Below are 18,043 nucleotides of genomic sequence, written 5' to 3' on the forward strand. Positions count from 1 at the left end.
ACTTCTATCCCATTTTGGGTTCTTTCTCAAGTTTGGACCATCTTCTGTAGTGGCAAACTTAGCCGCCACAGACAAATTGCTGACTTTGTAACAATGAGCAGGAAACCCTGCTCTATATTATAAGGTAATGACCCATATTACTCAAGCATCGGTGATGGCTGCTCCGGCAGCAGTTTACCTTTCTGAGCATGCAGACTTGTAGACAGGTCATCATAGCAGCTCTGAGTCCACAAAATACAATGTATTTTATTTATTTATTATATTTCTGAAGCACAACACTTATCCCCTAGGGGATATCACAGCGCTGAGTAATTTCCTGATCTGGCAGCTGAGATATCGCACAGAACAAAGGATATATTAGTATCCGCTAGTCCGAAAAAAAACAGGTTTTCAATTCCTTCCTTAACCTGGTGTGATTATCAATTAGATGAATTTCCAAAGGGAGGAAATTCCACTGAACCGCAGCCAAATAGGAAAAGGATTGGCCTCCCAATCTAGTTTTCCTTATCCTCTTGATTTTAGCCAGGGCCAAATCAAGGGATCTCAGCTCTCAAGTGGGTTTATAAAACTCCACTCTGGCTTGTAGGATCTCTGGGCCCTCCTTATTTAATGCTTTATGAGCATAGCACAAGAGTTTAAAATTGACTCGTTTGTGCATAAGCAGCCAATGTTAAACAGACTGAAGGAGATTCAAACATGTCTATATTGCAAATCAGCTTGGTCACTGCATTTTGGATTACCTGCAGTCTTGTAAAAAGGCAGTCAGCCATGCCTACAAACAATGCAGAGCCATAGTCCAGTGTGCTTGTTATAAGGGCCTGGACTATGGTTTTCCGGCAAGCTATTGGAATCCATTTAAACATCCTTATCAATAGTGACCCTTAGGTTTTTTGCTGAATTCTTGGGCATGAGCCACAGCAAGGCATCCCAGACCAAATGAGCGCCTCAAAACAGCAGAATCTCTGTCTTTTCTGCTTACATTTTTAAACACTGCTTTGTCACCCTGCCCGCAACTTCAGTAAGGCATCGCTGTAAGTTGTAACGGGTTTCATTATAGTCTTCCCCCAGATATATAATCAGCTGTGTATCGTCTGCATAAGACGTTCCCTCAAAGCCCCAGTTCCTGATGATTTTTGCCAAGGGAGCTACATAGATGTTAAAAAGGATGGAGCTCAATGAGGAGCTTTGTGGGACTCTGTAATTAGGTGTAAAAGGGCTAGACATGCATGACCCCAACTGCACTATCTCTGCTCTTTTCAATTAAAAAGGAGCTCAGACACATAAGGGCGTAGGAATGTAAGCTATTTGTGCAGCCTGTTAATCAGCTGTCTATATGAGACAGTATCAAAAGCTGCCAACAGGTCAAGGAGGGTCAGGACAGTGACCCCACCCTGATCAACTACTGTCCTGATATCATCCAACATAGCTAGCAGTGTGGCCTCGGTGTTATTATTACCTCAGAAGCTAGTCTGGGAGGAATCCACAAGTTGTTGGTCTACAAAAAATTTATCTGTTGTTTGTTTACTAATTCTTCAAGAATTTGTGACATGAAGGATAAAAGGTGATATTGGTCGGTAATTGGAAAGGATTGACACCTCCATGCCCTACATTTTTGCCAAGGATAATAATACCGCTTCCCTCCAATTCTCTGGAAATGTCACTTCAGCCAGAGATTGATGAAATACTTGCATACAATAGGGGGCTAAGTTCTTGTTTTTGGTTAAGTTCTTGTCAATATTTTCCCACATGTTGAAACTGCATCACTGATAGAAGGCTGAAAAGCACCTGTTTATATGTGGGCTCTGCCCATGTATCAAACACGAGGCCTTTTATTGAACGGATTCACACTATATGAGTTTATTGGTATTTATCTTATGCTTTTACGGTCTTTTGCTTTCCCCAGCTATATTTGCACACTACAACAACCATGTAATAGCAATGTCACTTTATCATATTAATACATTTTGAACAAACTCAAGTCTCAGTCAACATTTCTTTGTAACCCATTATATATGCCCGCTGTTAGATCTGGGGGTCTCTAGTTGGCAGAGGTAAGTACCTTAGACCAAATAGGGACCCTTGCTTCTAGTCAGGGTACAGGGACACACACGGTAGATAACCCCTGCTCATCCCCCAGGAACCAGCCTTAGAAGTGATGCGAGAAGCTCTGAACTCAAGACCAGCACCAATGAGGGTACCCACAGAATTCATTATAGCACTTCTCACTATTGCAATGAAGAAGAATTTCTTCTATTTTCAAGGAAACTACTACGTCCAGAAGAAAGGTGTAGCGATGGGAGCAGCCTTTGCCCCAGATCTAGCGATCTTGTATATGGACAATTTCGAGCAGCGCCATGTCCTTAACAACAACCCCTTTTCTCAACTTGTCAATCTATGGAAAAGATATATCGATGATATATTATTGATTTGGAATGGCGACATAGCTCAACTCAATCTGTTCCACGAATGGCTTAACCAGTGCGACCATGATATTCAGTTTACCATCCAGTCTGACACTCAGGAGATACCATTCCTCGACCTAAAGATCTTCAGTGAAGATGATAAACTTTGCACTACCTTATACAGAAAACCCACTGAACGGAATTCCCTTCTCAGGTACAGCAGCTATCACCCTCGTGGTCTGCGAGACAACCTTCCGGTCGGACAGTTTTTGCGGATTCGCAGAAACTGCACTAAGAGAACTGATTACTTAATTGAGTCCGAAGACCTAAGTGCCAGACTAATTTCAAGGGGGTACCCCAAACGTTTGGTCAAAAGGGCCCAGAAGAGAGCCTGGTACAATCCTCGGGAAACCTTACTCACGGCCAAGGAACCTGCAGCATCAGCCAAGAATAAAATGATTTGTGTCACAACATTTTCTACCAGAAGCAATGCAGTTAAAAAGATTATCAACAAGCACTGGAGCCTTGTATCAACTGAGATTAATCAACCAAATCTACCAATGCATTCCTTCAGAAAAGCGATGAGTATTAAGGACCATGTCGTCCATTCTTTCCTTGAGGATCCAGTGGAACCAACCATCCAGTCACTTTGGAATCTACCACCTGTGATAGGACATTTCAAATGTGGGTCGTGCAAAGCATGCTCAACAACAATCCAATCCAAAAACTTTGTTTACAAACATCACAATGTTACGCTTCATTCCCATACTAACTGTAATTCTACCAACGTTATTTATGGGATCGTATGTCCATGTGGCCAATTATATATTGGCCAAACACAGCAGAAGATCAAAGTGAGAATATTGCAACACCAAAGTAGAATAAGATGCCATGTCACTGGAGCACCACTAGTTGAGCATTATAGCCAGTTGGGACACAGCCCTGACCAAATGCAGTGGATTGTGATAGAAAAAACCAATTTGGGGCCCAGGGGAGGTGACATATCCTCTATCCTTACGATTAGGGAATGTAAATGGATGATCCGCTTTGATACCATTAATATGGGTTTGAATGAACAAGATCCCAGTAATGCACAATTGGCCATTCTCAGCAACTAGGCATTTTTGGTGACTGTTGGTCTTTATCTGTCCCTGACTAGCTTGATGATAATTGTCATCTCACGAGCATTTGTTATGTTGTTCATCGGATGCATTTGATGATAAATAATGTGTATATGCATGTATATAATTTTCTATGTAGCCAATGCATTCTTTCCCATTCAAGGATTACCATCCAAGTCTGTGTGTTTTTTCTAAGTTCTTTAACTCCATTAACTTGAGCAATGTGGAACTTCCTGCTGAACCTTTGCCACTGTCATCGGCCCATATACATGTCATACATGTTTTCATAATGCTTGATGTTCACTGTTTCCAACTCGATTTGTTCTTGAATAATGTACATCTGCTCCATTTGTGCTTTTTCTATGCCTAGCCATTATGTGCAATATAGACGCGATGCTAGCATTGTATTTATCCAGGTTGCATTAATTTGTCCAGAATCATTTACGTGGTATTTACAACGCTAACTATTGTCATGAAAAGTGTATAACTACCTTTACTATCTATTAATTGAGTCATGAGGAACTTCCTTCTGAACCTTTGCCACTGTCAACGGCCTATATACATGTTAAACATGTTTTCATAATGTTTGATGTTTATTGTCTCCAACTTGATTTTCCCTGAATAATGTACATCTGCTATGCTTGTGCGTTTTCTATGCCTAACTATTATGTGCAATACAGACGCGTTGTCAGCATTGTATTTATCCAGGCTGCATTTAACTAATTACGTGGTATTTACAAGGCTAACCACTGTCAAGAAAAGTGTAGAATTGTCCTGATTATCCCTGAGTTACACGGGCCCAACCTCCCCCCTTTTTTTAGAAATGTATTTTTTTAGAAATGTATTAATGTAATATCCTTTAACTATTCGGAAGAAAACAACCTCTGTTGTCTTTCTTCTAATACATTTTGACTGCAAGCATCTAGCGTCTGCGCCGTGCTGCACGTCATGTGGCCCGGGCCTCTCCATTTTAACGATCACTCAGTGTTGATTTAGTGCTTTGTTGACAAACTATGAGGACAGCCTTTGCTGCTGCTGCCCACGGTAAGGGATGCTCTCCCCCTGTACGTTGGTTTTTAGCTGTTCGATTTAATTCCGTGTAAGATTAAATGGTCGAGGGTTAAGTCTGTTTAGCATTTTTGGCACTCAGTTTGATTTAAAAGTACACATTTTTCTTTGCTTATGGTGAATTTATACTCTTGCTCGATATTCTCTGTTTGACAATCCGCTTTCTCTTCTGAGTAATGGTTTCCTCATTGAGGCTCGACCTGTATACATGACCCTACTTGCATATTCGTAATATATTACTCCTTAAACAAGGGTATAGATCTCTGGCTGTTGCCTTTCCCACTGCGACCCGTAGCTTATCTGGTGGGTCTCATGTCGAGTGTGCTGTTTAGTCTCAAATCTAATGAACTTTCTTTTGCTGATGATAGCTCTTGGTACCTTGTCCCTTGCGCTGTATTTCCTCTAGGTTTGGGTTTTAAGTGTTTTTACATTGCCGTTCTTTCACTTTATTTTTAGAGGCTTAATTTCGTTGTGATTAATTTCACTTTTCCCACCGATGGTGCGCCACGGCGTGTGACTTTGGAGGTATTAATTTCTCCGGTGCGACTTTGATCATAAATGAGTAAGTCACTCTCTCTCCGGTTTTTTGTGATTTTCAATGAATCCTTTATTTATTTTGTGGATCATTATAATGACACCTCATAATTCTTTGTAGGTGTCACTCACCCCACCCTCAATTGGAGCCTATCTGCCCCTGCGCCATTTGACGCCAAGTCAACATTGACTATATGTCCACCTTTGAATATGGTAAATATAGCGATTACTTCCTTAATGAGTCCCTTTCACTTTCCCTGGTGGGACCCGAAATTCTTTTGTAACACTGATTTAATATCATTGTAGGTGCCATTCCTCCGTGTTACACCATCACCCTTGTCCTGAAGAAGACCCCGTTAGTAAGGAGCCAACTAACCTACCCATGTCTTGGGGTCGAAACGTCGACAATATGATATTGCCAGTACTCTCAACAGTGTAACTTACACTGTGTTCTTCTGTTTTGTACATGGTTTTTGTAAACAATCTATATTCAAACTAATGAACTTCGTCTGGATTTTGTGGCTTAAAAATTGTTTTGCCTTACAATTAAGTTGTGACAGTTTGATATAATTTATATGTCACTTCCCCCTTTTACCTCACCTGAATTCACTACCCCCTTCCTTCCCATGGCACCCCGCACGATTTGACAAATGCCTAATCTATTTATAAAAATGTGTATCTTGCCAACGTGTGATTAAATAACACTTTGACATCATTTTTTTGTATCCTTTGATATCGATTCTGTGTTAACTCTAAAAAGTTTATATATTCTGGGACCATCTTTCCCTTATACTGTCTAAATACCCAGGTCCCAGCGATTTTTGGGTTTACCCTTTGCTTTAACGCACCCTCTAGGTAGCTTGGCTCGAGCAGACAGGCTTATCCCCAAGGCAATGTGTAAAGTATTTGCACGTAACCACTACAATGACCCCCCTAGTAGCCCACAAACGTAGACCACACAGGTGAGTATATCAAAAAATATACCTTTATCTAGTTTCAGCAGTGGAAATCAAATTATCAAAGGGTTGCACATTAATCACTTTCTTGGGTTGTCAGGATCGTAAGAAGATAGTCTCTAGTCTCTTGTGTGACTTCGTAGTCAAAGAAAAAGAATACGTTCGTAGGCTCTCAGTGTTTAAATAGCCACGTTCCTCTAGCGGTGTCTCTGCGCTTATAACTAAAGCGCTTCTCTCAAGCTGTCCGGTGCAGGGCTTCCACAGCTCCCGAGCGATGGACCAATCCGGTCGCGGCTCCCTCGACGAGCCCCTAGTGACGGTGTTAGATGTCACCGTAGTCAGCCACTCGCAGCGGGGCTCCTCCGGCCAAGCCTCCACCAGCAACCAATCAGGTCGCGGCCTCCTCGTTCTTTCCTCCGCGGCTTCGCAGAGCGGGGAAGTGCAGCTTCTGATCTGTTTCAGGCCCCCGGGCTGCGGCGGTGAATTGCGGGCAGGGTATTCCACGGCGCCCCGTGTCAGCGGGTCGATCGGGACGCCACCAAGCCTCACAGTGGCTCGGTTAGCACAGGGGACGCTCACAATCCTGCGGCCACAGCAATACACGTGCCGATGAGCACGTCGGTCTTCTCAATGGGGCAACCGGTGTCAGGCTAAGATCAGCGCGGCACTCTCCAGCAAAACAGAGAGCAGCCAGCGCACTTCCCGGGGCAGATGCTTGGAAACTTGGTAGAAACAGCCCACGGTCCTTGCAGCACACAGCAGCACAGGGGGGACACAGCAGAGTCTTTCAGTCTTGGCAACCTTTATGTCCCTGGGTTGCAAAACAGGAGGCCAGCTCTTCTCAGGCCCTTGGAGATTCAAAGTCGAAGACACAGCACACAGCAAAGTCTTGTTAGGTCAGGTAGGCAGGGGCACAGCACACAGCAAGGCCCCCTTCTCCTCCTCAGCTTCAGTAGCACAGCAGAACAGGTCAGCCCTTAGAGCACACAGCAAGGCAATCTTCCTTCAGTCCTTCAGCAGTCCGTCTTTCAGCAGAGGTTCCTCTTGATTGTAGAATCTAAAAATCTGTTGTCAGGGGTCTTTTACTTATACCCCTAAAAGTCTTTGAAGTCTTTGTGCAAGTGGGTCCTGAGCCCGGTCTGATCCAGTTCTGGGTGTTGCTGGAGCACTTTGTTTTCCTGGCTTCTTCTTTCCTTTCAGAGTGAGGGGCAGAGCCGTCAGCCGCCCAGCAGGAGGTGGAGCCAGCATTGTGGTAGGCAGGCACATCCCTATTCCCTCCCAGGTGCTATCTCCTCCCTCCACTCTACTTGCAAATGTCGTCATTCAGCAAAGGGCTGACTCAGCCAACCTCCCGGGGGATCCCCAGCCCCTGTCACTCTCAAAACAGACAGTCAATCCACAAGCATGCCCAGGCACACAGAAGGGTCAGACAAGAGAACAGTTACTCTCTAAAAAGTACTGCTCTCTAACTCAGGATTTAAAAACAACCTCTCCTAAAAGATGTGTTATTAAATGCTGAGCTCAGGGATATCAAACACTCATGTTTTATCTTGTTCCTATGAGAAGATAGGCTGATAGCCATTGGCACCAGCCTCCCCCATGTTAGCCTATGGAGCAAGATAACCTTGCAGCAGTGAACACGCAAAATGGCCGCTGTTCACTACCAGAGCATGGTACCTGCACTAGTACATGCTCTACCTTTTACATACACTGCACCCTGCCCAGGGGGGGTACCGTGGGCCTTCCATAGGGGTGACTGATGTGCACAAAAAGGGAAGGGTTAGGCCCGACCCTTGGGGACACTGGCCAGGAGGACATGGCAGTCCAGGGACTGCAGGCAGGCCTGCGGTGTCAGGCCTGAGACACCATTTTAGGGCTACGCATGTGGGTGGCGCAATCAGCGCTGCAGACCCACTAGTAGCATCTGTCATCACCATCCCTGGCACACACAGTGCACTTTACTAGGGACTTCATGGTGATACAGATATGCCAATCGGGTATATCCAATCAATATGATATTTTACAAAGGGAGCACTTACACTCTGGCACTGATTAGCAGTGGCAGGGTGTCCAAAGTATCTAAACCACCAAAAACGAAATCCAGCACAGCATCAAAAATCCAGGTAGCAGAGGCAAAAGATAGGGGAAAAACCCATGCCAAGGATGTCAGGTCTAACACCCGCAGCTTTGAATTTCTTTCACGTTTGGTTTGACCACATTTTTTTATTCTATGTATGCTGTGTTGCAAAGGTTTGTATTAATCATGCAATAATACATTCTATTCTATTCTTAACGTTTTCTTTTGAAACATCTGCCTCTGGACAAGACAGATATCTAACTTGTGGAACCCTACAAAAAAGAGTAAAGCATTTTGAAATGATCTGTATTAAAACTATTTACATCCAGCGCAATTAAGATGCAATGTCCATTTACAGCAAAACATGTCACCATGCTGCACACTTCTCCACTTTCAACATACAGTTTATGTGCAACTATCTCAGTAGCTGCTTTTATGTTCAGAGTAATTCATACATGTACTGTTCTAAGTTAAAAGTACAATCTAATTGTTTTTTCAGAAACTGCAAGAACATTTGCATGCTTTCAGAAATGCGAAGTGTGACCCTCAGAAAAATGTTCCTTATGATTCACTATTACTAGCATGCCACATCTGGAAAACCAATGCATTTCATTGAGAAAAAAATGACATGTCTTAAATGCAGAAAGCAGTTTACAGAAAAAGTCAGATCTTTCTGGTGCAACACAGGATATGGAGTCACATGAGAGCTATGCTCTAACAACATGCTAGACAAAGTCAGTTGAGTTGACAACATTTTGAGTCTATATTTCAAAAGGATTTGCTGTAGTTTCAGTTACATAAGTGAGATGTGGTATGATAGCGATCTGTTTGAGTCTTAGAGCTTGCTTACAAGTCTGGCAGTCATAGACTGCCAGACTTGCGGGGGCGTGTCGGTGGTGGTCTTCTGACTGCCCTATTACAATTAGGGAGGTCGGACCACCATTGACCCGCCATGGTCACCAGGGAACCGCCCTCCCCTGTGCTGCTGTAGCAGTGTAGAGGCAGCAATATGCTTGGTGGGACCGCTGCAGTCCCTCCAAGCGTATTTCAAGTTTCACTCCGCCCCGGTTTTCATGGTGGTTCTTTCTCCATGAAAAGTGTGACAGGGAGGTAATGAAAGGGGCCCCCTGTTGCCCCTGGGCCATGGGGGGAATGCAGGAAGGCAAAAACGTGCCTCCCTGTGTGCATGTACCGCAGTTCCTGCATGGCGTGGACTCAGTCCATGCCATGCAGGAACTGTTTTTGGCGTTCCCATTGCGGTGCTCATGTTTTGAGGCACCACTGTGGGAACATCAAAAAAGCCTGCCAGACACAAGAAACACTTGTAATCTGGTGGGTGGCCCGACCACGGGTTTGGCGGTGCGACGGCAGTGTGGATCGAGCGCAGCACTGCCAAACTCATAATCAGGCCCTATGTTATCATATTTATGATGAGGTAGCTCAGTAGTTTAAATCCATACAATCAGGGGTAGCTCATATTCATTAAATCACAAATCAAAAGCGCAGTAGGGCCTTCTCTGCCTTTCTTCCATTTAAGATAAAGTGAGTGACTGGTTTTAATAATGAATTCCCTAGAGATATCATTGTAAAATGAATAGCCCTGTCTGGATCTCTCATTTATCAAAACCAATAAAGGCTTGGCACCAAGAGGATTCACACTTAAACTTAGGACCTACACTACTAGTGGGAATACCTATCTCCCCCCAGTCTCTGGCATCACATCCAAATTAGTGCAGTCCTAGACCTCTTGAATTTCAGCTAAAAAAACCTGCAGCAAAGCCCTCCGTTACCTGACAATAACTTTCCCACAATAAGTAAGGCAGAAAAGCTCAGAAAAATAATCAGAAAAATAAATGTGAAAATGAGAAGGCACCTCACGTACGCAACACCAGGGAGGCTACCAGCTGGTTCTCGCCAGTATGCCCACGTTTTATCATCATCGGTTGCCAACTCACAAGAGTCAGGAAACTAGTGTCCAGTGAAGAGAAAACAGACAGATAAAGAAGGGAAAATTCGCTGTCCCCATAAAAAGAAAAGGAGAACCCCGTGTATTGCAAAGAACAGATGTTCCAAGCAATATTTAAAATTGAGTTAGGAACTCACTTTAGGTCACCCTCTTTATTCAAACTAGTGAGTTCACTCAAAATAAAAGCACTGTGTGTTGCTAACCTTTATAAGGAAGGCCAACATGTTTCATTGCCATTTATCATTGTTGTGGCAAATTCATCAGGGCATAGATTTTCAATCACTCGCCTCACTGGACATATACTTTTGTGTTGTGGATGGGCTGTTAAAAGCAGGAAACAAGAAAAAGAATAGCGATTTTCTATTCTATTACCAATAAAAAATGGACCGACCACTTGTATTTATAATCAAATCTATTCCACACCAATTACCCATTTCAATTGAGTGTATTTACCATGTAAAGGCCGAGGGCATTCATACCAGCCTCCACTATACCAAACGGGGTTGTATTGAACACTCTTTCCCCGAATTTTAGAACTGCACTGTCGTTAACTCGTGTTCCACCTGTGGAAAAAAGGTTTTAAACTTTTTATCAGACTTTTCCATGAGTTGCGCCTTGATTCATAACGCGCTCTATTTTGTATTTTTTATGTTCTAGAGATCCCTATTCTGTCCACAAAATTGCATTCACTAATTATTTCGAATTTCCGTTCTACATATTTCGAATACCCGCCATCAAGGGGCCAACACCCAGCACCCGACTGAAAATGTTCTGGTAACGATTTCCTTAATCGCCCTGCACAACCATATCTAATTCAGACAGCGCATATGTTCACCACAATCAAATGCGGCATTGCCCAGAACAACACAGAGCCCCCGCAAGGCTGGCAACAATTGTACCGCCTCTGAAAATTCTCACCGCAACCAGTATCGGTACGGGCCGTATCTCATCCCCGCTTCACTTCGCATCTGAATCACAGCCTCTAGTACTTTCTTCCTAGTACACGCCCCCTTGCTTCCGCCTCACGGGTTCCAGGGCCGGTGCTAGAATTACTCAGATCTTCCCCACCAGCGGCGTCCATCTTAGACTGTCTAACAACACACGTAAAGAACATTCAATCAGATGCTCAATCGCTTGATAATTCAAATCAACATAACAAAAGTGCAAAAAATGCACGGAGTTAGCAAAGTGTTTATCGTATATGCATAAGCGGATACTTTTGATCTAAATCCGCTAACATCATCTTAAAAATCTCAACTGGGACTCAATATCGTTTTCTTAAAATCAAATCAAATGCTCATCATACATATGTAATTTACTCCAAGCAATACTGCACTCATGCTGGGAGAGTTCTCAACATCTTTCATCTCACACTGAGAGCTTCTCATGATCATTTCTTTAATCAAATCCTATAAGGTCTCGACTATACCTGATGGCATCATTTATATTCTAAGACATTACTGTCTATTAACTTTATTCCACTCAATGTGGTCATTCAAGCCTATTTGATCCACTTTCTCAGTAAAAATCCAACGAGCTTCTCTGGTTGCCAGAACTTTCTCTATGCTATCATGGCTAGCCACCACCCTCTCCAAGACAACCCATTTTAGGGCCTACAGATCATGTTTGAAATTGCAAAAATGTTGTAGCAAACGTGTGGTGAGTTTGCCGGCTATGATGGTACTCAAGTGTTCTTGAATCCGTACCTTTATTTTTCTAGTTGTGAGGCCGGTATACTGTAACCCGCACTGACAGGTGAGTCTGTAGATCACGTTTATTGTGTTACAATTTGAAAATGTGTTCAAATACCATTTTTTACCACTGTTGAGTCTTACACAATTAGTCTTCTCCGTCAAGTTACAGACAGAGCAACTGCCACAAGGATAATGTCCAGCCAGCATTGATGAAGTTCTTTGTTTCACTTGTGGTCGTGTGTGCACCAACTTATCCTTTAAGTTAGTTGCACGCCTAAACGCAAATCTCGGTTGTGGCATTTTGAAATCTGCAGTGGACAGCAGTGACCAATGTTTCCTCATTACTTGCCTTATCTTGGAGGCCAAGGGGTCATAGGTCATCACCACAGTTAGACAGTCACCTGCTTCTCTTTTGTTCCTTTCTAAGAGCGCCTCCCGTGGTGTATTGCGTGCTCTTTTACATGGTCTGTTAATGATCTTTTTAGGGTACGCTCTTTGTGTCAATTTACTTGAAAGTTCATCTGCTTGCTGAGAAAAAGTCTCCACAGTAGAGCAATTACGTCGGTATCTAAAAAATTGGCCTACCGGTAAATTGTCCCGTAAAGCTCTCGGGTGATATGATTGATAGTGTAATAGTGAATTCCTTTCTGACCCCGTTTGATGAACCATTGTGTTCAGTTTATCACCCTGTACAGTAATATCAAGGTCTAGATATACCGCACACTCATTACTAAATGTCCAAATAAATTTTAAACATGGATCAAGATTGTTCAGCCAATTCATAAATTCTAAAAGGGTGTTCTTATTCCCTTTCCAAATGCACAAAACATTGTCAATATACCTCTTCCAGAGGCAAATATGTCTCTGGAAGTGGTTCGACGCATGGTACAAGAAGTGTTCCTCAAACTGGCCTACATAAATGCAGGCCAGACTTGGGGCAAATGTTGCGCCCATAGATGTTCCGGACACCTGTAAATACAGGTCATCTTTATAGCAGAAATAATTACGTGTGAGGGCAAGCTCAATACATTGGAGCACAAATGATTGGGGCGTGTCATAAATCCATTTCTGTTCCCCCAGGGCCCTCGCTGCTGCCACCAGCGTGGCCTGCTGGGGGATACTGGTATAAAGTGACTCAATGTCGATTGTGAGCAAGAACTGTTGCAAAGGATCAAATTCCAACTCATTCAAGATATTCAAGATATCTGTCGTATCCTGGACATATGATTGTTGCTTTGCTGCAGGTTTTTTAGCTGAAATTTAAGAGGTCTAGGACTGCACTAATTGGGATGTGATGCCAGAGACTGGGGGGAGATAGGTATTCCCACTAGAAGTGTAGGTCCTAAGTTTAAGTGTGAATCCTCTTGGTGCCACGCCTTTATTGGTTTTGATGAATGTTGAGAGGAGGGCGGCTTGGCATTTACCCTCTATAGCTCCAAGTTGTGATGGATCTCTCATTTGACTGCATAATGCAGTCTGGGATTTCTAACTTTGGTTCACTTCATTCGTGCTAATACACACACCAGTGGCTTATCTGAAAATAATAATGTTTTCTGCTCCGATATTTTGCAAAAATGCAAGACTGAACAAAACAAATTATACTATTTGAAGTTGACCTCGTTGCTAATAGTGTCTATGAATGCTGTTACTTATACTGACTAGGAAACATTATTGCTTCTAAGTGCTTTTCACTAATTATGATTTATTTCATTTGTTGGTTTATTATTGTTTGTTTACCTGATAGGCCATTGTTGAATTCCTAGTAATGATCTTCTTTTTCCACTTCATCGGCTTACTTATTACACAGCATCTCATCCTCACCAGGGGTATTGCACCAGGGGCATACCATAGGACTAATCTGTATTTTAAACTTTTCTTACTTACCGTGACAGTAACAGATGAAGTAGCTGTCACCAACATTAGAAAGTACCATCTAGTACCATCTTTTTCTCCACCAATGAGCTCCACTCGCAGTCCCTCTCTACGAATAGATATTTTGCGGCAAAACACGAGAAATGCCTTATGAGGATGGCCCCAAAATTAGTCACAAATTAACGGACTACATACTTTCAAACGACTATAAATGTTAAGAAAGCGATGGTCAAGAAAAATTGTCCTTTTGGAAGAATGCAAGCAGTAGTGTGCTGAAACACCTATTAATATTGCGTGAATGGACTACAGACACATATCCACCGACATGTTTTCTACTCAGTCTTAATCTGACTGATTGACTGACTGAAAGTATTTATAGAGCGCACTACTGCCGAGGCGTCTTGGCGCTGAGTGAAAGTGCAGAGACAGTGATCAACATGTTCAGGGTTGGGAGAAGAGCCATGTTTTGATTTCCTTTCTGAACACAGATCTGCTAGGTTGGAGTCTTAAATGTGTGGGCAGTGAGTTCCATAGTTTGGAAGCTAGGAAGGAAAACTGTTTCCCTCCACACCTTGCTTTCTTTATCCTTGGAAGTTGTACCAAACCAATGGAAGATGATCTTAGAGATCGTGATGGTACATATCTAGCAAACAAGGGTTGCACATCCTTCGCTCCACCACCAAACAGGGCTTTATGCACAAGATAGAGTGTTTTAAAATCGATGCATCGTCTCACTGGGAGCCAGTGAAGTTGTTTCATACTGGTGGAGGTAGGATGATGTTTAGGTAGTTTAAGCAGGATTCTTACTGCCGCATTTTGAATTGACTGGAGTTTGGAGAGTTGAGCTGCACCTGCTCCCAAATAAAGGGTATTGCAGTAGTCAATTCTAGCTAGGACCGTGGCTCCTACCACTGTTTTTCTCATAGAAAACGGGATATATGGACGAATCTTCTGCAAGCCCTTTAACATGAAAAAGCAGGCTGATGAGACTTGGTTAATCTGAGGAATCTTAATAAATCTGAAAATAATTTATCGAGAGCATAAACATTTAACAAATTAATATTCATCGCTCAAAATCAGTGCCACAGGAGATAAATATTAAATTAAAGTATAAGCTTTTTATAATTTTATCAATAAATGGATCTCCGATTGGGAATACTAAATGTATACTGCAATATAACCAAGTAAATCACATGTGCCACTCAACAGAGCAACAGTAGATAATTCTCAAAATAACTAGATTGGCTCCATAATTTTTAAAGTGATACATTCACGGTGCAGTGGACTGAACAAAAATGGATAATCTAGGGTTAACTCTGTGTGACAAGGGTAAATCAGAAAATTCATCGAGAAACAAAGTTCCATGTTGGGGAAGACAGCACATTACAGCACATTACATGATTACTAATGTTTCTTGCAACTATTTCACAGTCCTTTGAGAGCAGTGGTATGCCTGTGTTTTTGAATTAGAAGGATATTTAAAATTGACTTTATGAAAGACTTCCATGTCTTATGATGTATTGTTAAGCCAATGGTCCACCGTTTACACTTCGAAACAGAACAAAATAATGTAATTTTCAAAATAATCAGCAAATTTAGTGCAAGAATTTACAAACTATATGCTAATCATTAAAGTAATTATTTAGAAAATACAGCAGGACATCAATTATTTGAAGGATTAGCTTTGCCTCTAGCCAGGAGGTAACAGCAGGAGAGCGACTAATTAATTTCAAAAGGATGCTTCATTTCTCTAAGGATGAGGCCCAAAAACATCTAGAGGAGGCTCATACATAAACATCATCAAATCTGATAAAGGCAGCCTCAGTGAAGTAAGATAAAGCACTAGCATCAAAGGCAGAAGATGGATACATAGTTGAGTAATGTGGGTTTTCCACAAATAGTGGGTAAAAATCTGATCACAAGAAAAAGTAGCATGTTTTTATACAATTGTTTTAATTGTTTTAAACAATGTACATTTTACTCATGCATAAAAAAGCACTCGAACGCTTGCCATTGAGGGAAACATTAATTGTGCAGGTGCAATTTTTTTCAATTTTTTTCATAAATGACTGTTCCTTGGTTGCAAATCTCACAGGCAAATCTGCCAATTAAGCACTTCCCATTGACAAATAATGTTCACAATGCATGAGAGGAGGACAAGTGTTAATTAGCGTCTATTACGACACAGCTCAGTGGTGAATCTCCCCTGCTGCCGAGTTCACTGTACGGTCGGAATTCATAGTTCCAAGTCCTGGCAGTTTGCTGAAGCCTCTCTCCCCACGTGGCAATGGAATGATAGCTCCTGTCAACCTTCCTTACAGATTATTGTTTGCAGTGCGTCCCAGGCGTTCTTGCTTTTACTATTATCAGCATAGGGTCAGGGGCCTCAGTTAGCATCCCATGCGCTCTCTTCAGCTATCCTTGTGTTTCAGATCAGCTGCTAGAAAGATGCCTAAAACATATCTAATTTTAAAGTTATACTTCACAGTTAGACCTGGCATCCTTGGCATCGTTCCCACTGACTTTTTGCCTTCTGACCTCCACTGCTAACCAGTGCTAAAGTGCATATGCTCTGTACTAAAAAAATGGTAACATCGGCTTATCCACAATTGGTATATTCAATTTACTTATACGCTCCTAGTAAAATGCACTTAATGGGCCCTGGATCTGTAAATGAAATGCTACTAGTGGGCCTGCAGCACTGCTAATTTTATCCAGTTTAGTATCCCTTTAAACATGGCTCAGGCCTGCCACTGCAGAGCCTGTGTGTGAAGTTTAAACTGCCACTTCCACCTGGCTAGTTAACCTACTTGCCAGGCCTAAACTTTCCCTATTATTACATACAAGGCACCCCTAAGGTAGGCCCTAGGCAGCCCTATGGACAGGGTGCAGTGTATTTAAAAGGTAGGACATGCACTTTTGAGTTTTATTATAGTCCTGATACTGAAAAACGACAAGAGTTCATTTTTCACTACTGCAAGTTCTATCTCTCCCGTAGATTAACATTGGAATTGCCTTAAAACATCTTTTAAGTGCGATTACCAATAGGGTAGGGATAGAGCTTTAGAGTTTTGGGTCTACGGACTCACAATTTAAAATCACAATTTATGGTGAAGTCAGACTTTAAATTGTAGGTCTGAAAATGCCTCTGTTAGAAAGTTGGTGTTGGACCTGGCATCTTGTGGCATGGTTTCCCCTGACATTTTGCCTTCTGATCTCCTGCTTTTGACAGTGTGCTGAACTTTGTTATACCTGGCTTTAGGACTCTGGACACTTTTCCACTGCTATGTGCTAAAGTGCATGTGCTCTGTGTCTAAAATGTAATGGCATATGTTTTCTCTATTAAGGCATATTTGATTTACTGATAAGTCCCTTGTACAGTGCACCAAATGTTCCCAGGGCCTGTAAATCAAATGCTGCTAGTGGACATGCATCACTTATTGTGACTTCCACATGAGTAGCCCTTTGAAACATGTCTCAGGCCTGGTGCTGCAGAGCCTGTGTGTGCAGTTTTGAACTGCCACTTCGACCTACCAAGTTCACCTACTTGCCAGGCCCAAATCTTCCCTTTCATTATATGTGTCACCCCTAAGGTGGGCCCTAGGTAGCCCCATGGGCAGGGTGCCGTGTATTTAAAAGGTAGTGCATGTACTTCTGAGTTTTACATGTCCTGGTAGTGAAAAACTGCTAATTTCGTTTTTCACTACAGCAAGGCCTATCTCTCCCACAACTTAGCATTGTAGCTGCCTTGTAACACTTTACAAGTATAACCTCCAATTGTGAAAAGATAGGAAGAGTAAGTTTGGGTTCTCTGGACTCTTAATTTTAAAACACATGTTTTAATGAAGTTGGTTTAAAATTGCTGGTCTGAAAAAGCCACTCTTAGAAAGTTGGCATATTCTTACTTTAACTACTCTGTGCCTCTGCCTGTCCCTGGGTTACACATCTGGGTTAGGTGACAGCTGGGCTTTGTACATGCCCTCTAGCCAGTCACCCACTAAGAGAGCTGAGGTGTGCCCTGTATATTCTGCTGGCTAATCACCAGGCTGATGGGTCCTCCTGAGCTTGAGTGAGAGGGCGGAGCTGACAATTCCACTTGAATAGGGTTGTGCCTGTCCGCATACAAAGAGTTGCATGCCCCCCTGTAGTGTGTCTGGAGCCAGGGCAAGGAAGGGCAGGGTCCTGTGCACTACAAATACCTTTCTTTGATGGATATAAGTACTGGACCTCTGATACCATATACTCAGAACACTTCTTGAACTGAAGACATTCTACCAGGAAGAAGAGGTGTTGTGCTGTCAGGAGGGACCACCACTTTGCCGCTTGCTTTGCTGTGTTGGCCTGCTGCTTCTC

General features: G+C 42.6%; 1 long non-coding RNA gene across 1 annotated transcript; it reads left to right on the top strand.

The window, feature by feature from the left end:
- The first annotated feature begins 4,512 nt into the window (after positions 1-4,512).
- On the top strand, positions 4,513-5,759 carry LOC146834766 (uncharacterized). The gene is made up of 4 exons (XR_014960336.1): positions 4,513-4,567; positions 5,048-5,153; positions 5,247-5,338; positions 5,432-5,759. It is a non-coding gene; the product is annotated as an uncharacterized LOC146834766 (long non-coding RNA).
- The last annotated feature ends 12,284 nt before the right edge of the window (positions 5,760-18,043 follow it).

The sequence above is a fragment of the Triturus cristatus genome, chromosome 4_2, assembly GCF_964204655.1.
Source record: "Triturus cristatus chromosome 4_2, aTriCri1.1, whole genome shotgun sequence".
NCBI classification, from domain to species: Eukaryota; Metazoa; Chordata; class Amphibia; order Caudata; family Salamandridae; genus Triturus; species Triturus cristatus.